The 10,125-nt window shown below is 32.9% G+C and overlaps 1 long non-coding RNA gene across 4 annotated transcripts; it reads left to right on the forward strand.

Annotated features, from left to right (window-relative positions):
• Positions 1 to 5,747: 5,747 nt before the first annotated feature.
• Positions 5,748 to 9,711, forward strand: LOC112498964 (uncharacterized). 4 transcript variants are annotated; one of them, XR_008054188.1, is made up of 5 exons: positions 5,755 to 6,045; positions 6,156 to 8,113; positions 8,203 to 8,255; positions 8,870 to 8,966; positions 9,512 to 9,711. It is a non-coding gene; the product is annotated as an uncharacterized LOC112498964 (long non-coding RNA). The 4 variants fall into 4 exon arrangements; XR_003066365.2 differs by having other exon boundaries at positions 5,748 to 6,045; positions 8,203 to 8,966; XR_008054187.1 differs by lacking the exon at positions 9,512 to 9,711 and having other exon boundaries at positions 5,759 to 6,045; positions 8,376 to 9,454.
• The last annotated feature ends 414 nt before the right edge of the window (positions 9,712 to 10,125 follow it).

Genomic DNA, 10,125 nt, shown 5'->3' on the forward strand with positions numbered 1-10,125 from the left:
AGATAAATCGTAATGAATATAATATCACCATGAAGACAACTTTGAGGTCTAGTAATACAATGTATCGTACATGTTCACTGCCTCTGGATATATTTAACGATGAAATAGTCAAAGTTGTGTTACATATGGCCTCTAATGTGGTAAATTACGGATGCATTCCTATATTTGTGACCACATCTCCTCGATTTGATTACCAAGATCTTGAGCCACCTGTAGAAACTGAAACTTCTTTTAGAGCAAATGTCTCTGTCCCTGATAGTGAAGAAGAGGTATTACCACAGACACTGTCTTTACAACAACGTTACTCTCTACTCCACGACTACAATGACACTATTAATGACAATGGCATTACCCTAGCGGATGTTGAAGCAGAGGCATTACCACAGACACTGTCATTAGAGCAACGGTACTCTCCATTCTACAATAATGAATTTCGCAGTAATGATGATCCTATTGATGACATCGGCAACATAGCAGTAGATAATGTTTGTATGGAACCATATAATAATAGAATAGACAACCATTTTAATAGTTCAGTTTGTGATGGGGGTGTTGGTCCTTCTCATATTCCTACTAATGTTGACGATGAGGATTAAAATAGTATTCCTATTAATAACATTGCCAGCCAACTTATTCCTTTAGTGCCCCGTTCGAGAAGGAGAACAACAGTTAACCACCTCGTAAGTCTTGCTCAAGTTTTACCTTTAAACTTAGCTGCTCCTAACTTGGTCAGAAATTATAATTATGATAATATTAGTGTGGGTAAGTTGTTTGTTGCTAAGAATGAGTTAATACTACAACTGCGTAAAGTTGCCTTGAGGGGTAAATTTGATTTCAGGATCACACGGTCCACAACAACACGTTTCGAGGCCCAATGTTCTTCGGAATTATGTAAATGGTGTATTCGAGCAACAAGAGTTTCGAATGAGCAGAATGTTCCGTGATTAGTGAGAATAGTTGACAACGTACACACTTGTTGTAATGAGATATTGGCTGGTGGTGTTCGTCAAGTAAGGAGTTGGGTTGTTGGTCATATTATTGCGAACAAGTTCATCCAAAAAAAATGAATATATACTCCAAATGACATCAGAGCAGACATCCAGCAGGAATATGGTGTCCAATTAACATATCAGCAAGCATATCGGGCCAAAGAAGTTGGCCTTGAAATAGTTAGAGGCAACCATGCAGAGTCATATAACGTACTTCCTAAATACTCTCATGTTTTGACCAAAGCAAATAAAGGTACAGTTACTCACCTGAGGCGAGATAGAAATGACAATTTCTTATACTATTTTGTAGCTATTGGCTCTTCTATCCATGGTTTCATGCAGTGCATGAGGCCAGTGATTGCTGTGGATGGTATTCATCTAAAGGGGTTATACCGTGGAACTATGTTTGTTGCGACATGCCTGGATGGAAACAACCAATTGTATCCGTTAGCCATTGGGGTTATGGATTCGGAAAACAATGATACTTGGGAATGGTTTATGACAAAATTACATGGAGTAATTGGTGATACGCCAGCTGAAAGAATGATCGTTCATCCTGTGGCTCAGTATCAATTTCATATTTTGGGCAGTGGTATTAAAGAAGGGATAGTTGACATACGTGAGAAGACTTGCTCCTGTAAAGTGTTCCAACTTGATCAGCTTGTTTGTGCACATGCAATTGCTGCTTGCATAACCGTGCACGTGGATTACATAAGTCTTTGTTCCAAATTTTACACTAAGGAATCATTAGTGATGGCTTATGCACAACCAGTAGAGCCCGTTGGCGCATGGCAGATTGGGAGGTTCCTGAGGAAATTCGAGCAATGAAAGCTAACCTACCAATAGAAGCACCACCGTCCGACCGTCGTCCAGAGCTCAGAATACCCTCTGTTGGTGAGGATGTTGACAGGAGAACTATAAGATGTGGCCGGTGCAACGAAGTGGGTCATAACCGGAAAAAGTGCAAGAATCTCATTGCGTCGACACGAACCTAATTGTATCGTTTTAAATTGTTATGTATTTTGAGAACTGATTTTTATTTATTGCACCATCATATATAACAACCTATTTAATTTATATTATATTGCAAATTTTTTATTTCAATTATATGTAAAAAAAAAAGTTTTGTAGACACCAATAATAATTATAAATACAATCGTCTAAAATCCAATTTCATCAATATATATCGGCGCCACAATATCCTAAAGGCCGATATCACCATTAAATATGTCTACAACAATTTTCTTCCTAAAGTATTGCCCGTGGCCACTAGTAAAATTAAGTCTGAGCCCAAACATTAAATACATCGTGATCATCAACATAAAAATGCCGCAATCGCCACTACCAGGCTCTTGTTGCGGCACACCCTTACATATTTTGACATTCCAAGGGTCGGCATTCCGCAAGTCATGTCGGACGTTGTAAAATCCGACATCTTCTAACCATCGAGGGAAGATGACTTCAAGTGGCTTAAACTTATCCTTGTACGTTTTATCATCACGAACTGCCACCAACGAGTCATAAATTCACACATTTTTCTTGCGAAGGTCGACTCAAGCTACTATCCAATGATCGCCGCCCAGCATCTGTTGCACAAAATGTGGTGCGACGGGAACTTATTGCACAAAATTTAGTGCGACGGGAACCTGTTGCACAAAATTTCAGATTGTGTAATCAAATTTTTTGTGCGACAGAAAGACAGTCGCACAAAATTTTGTGCGATGGGAGCCTGTCGCACATAAATTTTGAATTTTCACGAATTGGTCAACAACCATTGCAACGTATTGCCTCCAACACAGTCCGACAATAGACCACCAACCACCACAAACACCATCGCAACAACACACAACCACAACACAACACAAGAACAATATAAAGCATGTGTTTGAAATTGCTAACCTAGGGTTTTTGAACTTCAACTATTATCTTGGAGATCTTGATTGCTATTAGACATGATTTTGGTGGAATTAGTGTTGTTGAACGGAATTCCGGTGAGATTGCCGCCGATGATGGTCTCTGATTTGGCTCTCTATGGTGCTTCCGTTTGGTGAGAAGCGTGGGTGAGTTCAAGCTTTGGTGAGCATTGGGTGAGATTGCAAGGGTATTGTGGTCCAAAAGTTTGTTGTTTGGCTAATTTTGATTGAAAAAAGTTTGGGTGGCCAAAGTTGAAAAATACAAAATTTTAATGGCTAATTTGGTAAATTTCCCATATTAGAACGATGAAGGAGATAATAAAATATTAGATTGATCTTACTCTTGCAATTACTTTTGAAGGATATTTTATTATCTTTCTTATTTGTTGTTTTGGTGTAAAAGTATAAGATACAATATTTAGTATATTTTTGAGAAAAATTATATAATTTATTTATTATCAATATATTTTAGCCTTCAATTTAATTTCAAAAAATTATTACTTTTTTATTGCTGAGTTTTAGAATTCATGACGGATTTAGAGTAGATTTGGATTTTTTTTTTTTTCAGATTTGGAGCAGATATAGATATTTATTTCTTTTTTGGATCTGGATATGTAGCGAAAAATATAGATTCATGACAGATTTGGAGCATATATGAATTTTGATTTTTATTATAAATCTGGATCTGGAGCAGAGTAGATCCAACCCATATCTGCCCAATTGCCATCCCTACTACAAAGCCTCTTTATAGTTAATAGTTTTAATCTCTATAAAAAGTTAAATATATTTATTTTCAAATCTCTATTAAAAAAAGAGAGAGAGAGAGAAAGAGGGAAACTTAAATTTGTTATTAAGGTTTTTTTTAAGAGTGTGACTATTGGCACCCTTCTAAATATCTATAAACACCCCTTTTGTTAATTAACCCTATTAAAATATTTTAAAAATTATAAAATTCTTTTAACACCTCCATCAATGACAAAAATACCCTTAATTAAAACTTATTAGTGCAAACCTCATTCTCTAATTTTTTTTTTATTTTTATTATTAAACCCCATTTCAACAATAGAATTTCTTCCATTCAAAAGAAAAAAAACAACCGATTTTCTTCTCTCCATTGCAATCACCAATGGTAAATTCTTCACCCAAAAATTAGAGGAAAAAAACAACTTTTTAAATTTCTATAATGTTAGATTTTTTTAAGGAAAAAAATTATTTGAATTTTGAGTAGAATTTTAATTAGAATTGTCCTATCATGTAATTTTAATAAAGTTTAAAATTATAAAATAATTAAAGGGGTTTTAAGAGGTATTTGGAGGGGTGCCAATAGTCCCAATCTTTTTTTAATCTATTTTCCGTAATCATTTTTCACTATTCAATGCTTCAAACCATCAAAGTCAAATTGTGATTTCATCTCAAAATTTCAAATTTTATCTTCCTACTCTACTCTTAATTATTTTGTTATTTAGTTCTATTATCTTTCTTAAAAAAAATATTATTGTATTCATAGGTTATTGTTTTTAATTTTCTAGAATTTATTTGTTCATAAGTGGTTACTTTTTGCTAAAAGAAACAATGATTTAATCAATTGTCTATATTATCTACTGAGAAATATATATTAGTAAAATTATAATATAAAAAATTTATTAATAATTTTACATCTTAAAAAGTAAAAAATTATTCTTAATGAATAACATTTTTAATAAAACTTATACATATATTTAGCCAAAGGCCTCAAAAAAGTCGAACTGGCCCAAATCACTAGCTCTACAGATTACCAAACTTTGAGTCATACGATGATCATTTATAATTTTATCATTTCTTTAGAAATAAAAAAATATAAGAGAAAAACAAAAAAGTGACTAAAATAACTCAGGGTACGGTACCCCACACCTTGAATACCAAGTAAATCAATATAATTTATTAATTTTTATTGATACTCTATCCGTCTGACGATGCATTGGCTGTGTGACCATTCAAAATTATAATTGTGAAAATCCTAAACTTTTTAAATATCCCATAACCTTAGAAACAATGAATTACTTCTGCCTAAATGGGTATCATCCCATTGGAAAGAAAAGCAAATGCCTTTTGCTGTGTATAACTGAAAAATTGCTAAAATAAATAATGGTCCTCTTTAATTGTTTATTTATTTTAATGAACCCCCTAGCTTGCTTTAGGATTAGATTTATTGCGCTCTCCGTTTTGTTGTAATCCTTCATTTTTATTTCAATAAATTTTTCTCGGACTGTTTAGGTTTGTTAAAAAATGAAAAAATAAAAACTCTGATTAAGGGGAGTATGTAATATCTGAAGAGTTTGGGGGCTAATTCCAAAATAAGAAAAAACTCTCAGGTCTATCTCAGTATTAGAAACAAAGCCAAAACCCCGAGACTTTTGTAGTTATTTTTGGATCTATATGTAATTAAGTCATATCCATCTGGTCTATGTAACAATAGCACTTAATATTTGGGTTTAAGTGATATTTTCTATGATGACACGACAAGAATTCGTTATGGTTTGTTACAGAATCTTCGCGTATAAAACAGAGTTCAATGCCCCCGCGCTTGCGAGGACAGCGATTCAAGCTCCCACAATATTTTATAAGTCTTTCTCATCTGCGTAATATGAGTAGAGTAAAAATATCTTTTATCTATGAGAGTTCTTTATTTAGATATGTATTTTATAAAATTTAATATAATAATATAAATCTTAATTATATATATCTAATTGTAAATATCACAGTATTAAAAAAAACAAAGTTGAATGCTTGACCGCATAAACCATTCTCATTTCTCAAGAATTATCATCCAAATCAAATTCATTAGAAACTGCTTTTGTGACATTTTTTAAATCACAGTTGCAACAGGAACGGTCATAAAGTAAAATTGCTTCTTAAAAAAAAAATTAAATTTGCATCTTAAATCATTTTAAAATTCAAAGAATAAAACTACACGTACATTTTGATTCTTTTAAAATTCATAAACAAAATTCCCTCGTTCTCGCTCTCTCTCTCTCTCGTCCACTAATTCTGCTCATTTGAAACCCTAAATCCATTGATCTCTCAGTCTTCTCTACTCATCCTGCTCAATTAATTCCTAGATAGTTCGATCTCTCACTCCCCCATGCATCATCCTCGCATAAAGTGTGAGTCAAACTTTTCATAATTGAAAATAGCTTCAATTCAATTTCATACTCTCTCACATTCAAATTCGATTTCAATTTCTTACTTTTTTCATGTATGTCTGTGTGTATAGGTCACTTTGTGAAGCTTTTTAACAGAAACATACAAGGAACCAACCGATCTCTCTCCGATTATAAGGCTTCGGATTCAATTTCAGCCCTGCTTCAGCCAGATCAGTGACGTAAGATTCAATTTTGGCTTAATATTTTAAAAGTTCTATTGTATCTTAGTTATTTTTGGTGTGCGATTGCCTTTCAATGTCCACTGCATCATACATGCTCAGGTTTAAAAATTTGTCAAAATCATGTGTAATAAGATAAAATGATGTAATGATTTTGTCAAAGTAGTTTATGTGACAAAGTAAATAAGAGACGCAAGACAAAATGAAAACGTCATTACTTGAGTGTGGTTAATTATAGCACCAAAAGAAGTGAGAGGTACATCTATGGATAGTTTACTTAAGCAGCAGGTAGAATCACAACAACGGTTATCATCATCTTCCTGTGCTCATGCAGATAAAAATGGAGAAGGTACGAAATATGTGATTATTTGAGAGTAGTTAATGCAATAGCATGTTAGATGTATGTGTTGATTTAAATGTTATATTTACATTTACTACTTTTAGCAAGATCAGATGATCTAACACACAATAGGCAAGTTCATGGTTCTACTATTGTTAGCAGTGAGTAGGGAACAAGACATATAATGCATTTACTATTTAATTCTGAATGGCAAGTCATGAGCCCCAGTGCTTGCTGAAAGCAAATCACATTTTGGAATAATAGCACAGAATGGGTTTAAAGTTCCTCTCACATATGTGGAATGGACTGATATGCCAAAAGATATGTTGGATTACATTTGGGAAGAAGTGAAGGTATTAGATTAATTTTTGGGACATGTTTGTTTAAGCTCATATTTCCCCTGTAATTATGTTGATATTATATTATAGGATAACACAAATACTCCAGAAGCCTATGGACTACACTGTCTAAAGAATATTAGTATACTTTGGAAGAACTGCAAATCTCGGGAGAAGACTAGGGTTATAATGGTAAGACAGATGCAGAATGCCTTGAATTCACTCTATGTAGAGTAGTTTAACGGTAATGGAGAACACTTGTTGCATATTGGGGCACTTTGGAAGCCAAGGTATGCCATAATATAATGATTGAACTTGTGTAAGTGGCACTTAGAATATGTTACAGTGAAAGACTTATTACAATTTTGAATAATACAGTACTTACGTATACTAGTCTATCATATTATTGACATGTGGTGTGCTATGTTATGGTGATTATTTGTGTCATACTGTAGGTTCATGCAGAAAAGAATAAAACTAGTCATGAACAACAACTTCCTAGGACCAGTCAAATTTTATTTGTCAAAAAGAGAGAAGAAGTGAGTGTTTATAACAAACTAGATTTTGAGGTACTGGTTGTTTATTTTACATAAACCTCATCCTATAATATTGTTTTAGTCAGATGGAGTGCATATCTCACTATTAAGCATCTTTCTCTTCCTCTCTTTTTTGTATTTTAATAAAGATGAAAAAACAAGGCAAAAAGACTAATCATAAGTGTTTTTACTGAGACATGGACAAAACATGATGGCAGTATAGGTGACCAAGAAAATACAAATAAAATGATTGCTTATATTTTATATGCTTTATTATTTCATTTTCTAACAAACTTACACCACTTGTAAAATCAATTTCATGAGCAATTGTCTCAATTACTAAAGAAAGAACAAACAGAAGATGTAAGAGAGCGAGTATTGGCTGAAGTGATGGGACCTGATGGTCACAGATTTGTATGTACCTTGGTCATGGTCCATCTCCAGCACATGTGTTACAACAAAAATCAAGTCGAAGTAGGGAGATGGTTCAGCAAGAATTAAACTATCTGCAATCCAACTACAGTGATTGCAATGCAAATATTGTGAATTAGAGACTAAATATGATAGTTTGCATTCATGTCTACTGCACCATTTTGATGCTTTTGATGCTGAGATGCAGCCATCCATGAGTGAGAGGTATTTTGTGTTTAGAGTAGCATTATCATATGATGTTAAACCAAAAAAAAAAGATCATCTAACATATGTCATAATGAATCTGTTGGTAGGTTCCAAATGCATTGTGTGCATACCATCGTCATTGTGATTCTCAAAGTGACTGGTATGTTTATATTGCAATTTAGATAATCCTTTACAAGTAAGTCTGCTTGTTGCTTTATCAGATTTCTTTTAGGATTTCAATACCATTTTATTTTGTTGATAGAATATTTATTTATTATAGTTCTTGACAATTCTCAAGAGCAAGAGATGGGACTTCTTTAAAAAGAATGAGCAAGGAAGAAGCGTGTTGTTGTTATGGTGCTTAGCAATTAGCACTGAAATCTCTGCCCTTTTTGGGAAACATATTGTTTTTGTAGGCTTTGAAAAATAAAAATTATAGACTTGTAATTGATTGAATATAGAAGTACATTATTAATATTTTCTCAAAGATGCTACATAAAGTGTAAGGATTATATTTGGCTATCAATGATTTGTTTCATTTTGGTACCATATACATGTTATCAATAGAAAACGAGGAAAAAAAAACAACAATAGGAACACTATAATTAGATTTGTTGAACAAACTTTCATACTATTTCACTGTTTTATGCTGTTGCAAATTTTTCATAACAGTTTACAACATAGCCGATAAGCAGTCATAATAAAGTAATAATGACTGCGAATTTCTTGTCCAAGAAATTTATGACACTTTTATTTGCGACCTCTTGAAATCAGTTGCAAGGCATCGTATAAGGTTTTATACAATTGCAAAATAGTGGTCGCAGAAAAATCTTATAGTGAACCTCAGTTCAATGGACCAATATTTCAACAGGTAAAATCTTGTGAATATTTGTAAACTATTCTTAGTTTTTATTTTGACGATTTAGATATTTTGTTAATGTGGTATTACAACTGTTTCAAGTTGATAAAGAAAGATATCATCTTTCGAATGCAAACTCTTGTTGGTCTTTGTTTTGATGATTTGGTTAATTAATGTGGTATTATAATTGTTTCTGCATTTATAAAGAAAGAATCATATTTGGAAAGCTTGTAAACTCTTCTTAGTTTTTGTTTAATTTGATCATTTGGGGTGGTATTATAACTGTTTTTTGTTGTTCATGAACCAAGAAATTAAGGATGAAGGAGAGCGAATATAAAGAATTTGTGTAGAGAGAAATGAAGAGTATTAGAGAAGCCTTTTCATTGTTAGATTTACTGCAAAATGCTATGTAACGAAAAAAGACACACTTTGTCTTTATAATTTCTTCATTCATGATATTATATAATTTTTTTTCAGAATATATTGTTTTATTCTCGTCTTATGGACTGCTTATTTGTAATAATTTTGTTCATTTTCACTTGACATTTGCATTTCAGAGCTGTTTAAATGGGGGTTCATGAGATGCAAGTGTCATCCACAATAGGATTTTCATGGAGGTATTTCTCAAAGTAGTTTCTATATGTATTTTTTCTTTTTAATTTTTACTTTGCCTTTCTCTTCATGATGTATATTTGTAATAGACTATTTTATTGTAGGACTCTGTTATTTTTTAATATCTAACTTATAGTCCGTTTGGGATTGTGGTAGGGTAACTAGGCTGTCAAAGCCCAACTACTAAGGTGTTTGGTAACACTTGTAGCTGGGCTTTGGTAGCTTAGCAATTTTTTTTTTCCCAACTTGTCTTCCATAGTTGTAGCTTTTACTCCACAACAGCTAGCACCTCACTCCCAAACATACCCTTAATTATGACTTTATATCCCACTGTGACAATAGGAGTAGATACAAACGAGAGACAAGCGGGTTTCTCTATAATGCATTCTGATAACTGCAAAAAAATTGAAACATATACTTACCGAGAACTACATCAAGTTCTACCGAAAATAATATTCCGCACCAACAACTTTGACTAGGAGTATAGATAATACTACCCAGGTTGCCAATTTTAAACTTCCTAAGAGGCCACTACTCGTAGAGATGAAAGTACCATTTT

Source organism: Citrus sinensis, chromosome 4 (genome assembly GCF_022201045.2).
Source record: "Citrus sinensis cultivar Valencia sweet orange chromosome 4, DVS_A1.0, whole genome shotgun sequence".
In the NCBI taxonomy this organism is placed as follows: domain Eukaryota; kingdom Viridiplantae; phylum Streptophyta; class Magnoliopsida; order Sapindales; family Rutaceae; genus Citrus; species Citrus sinensis.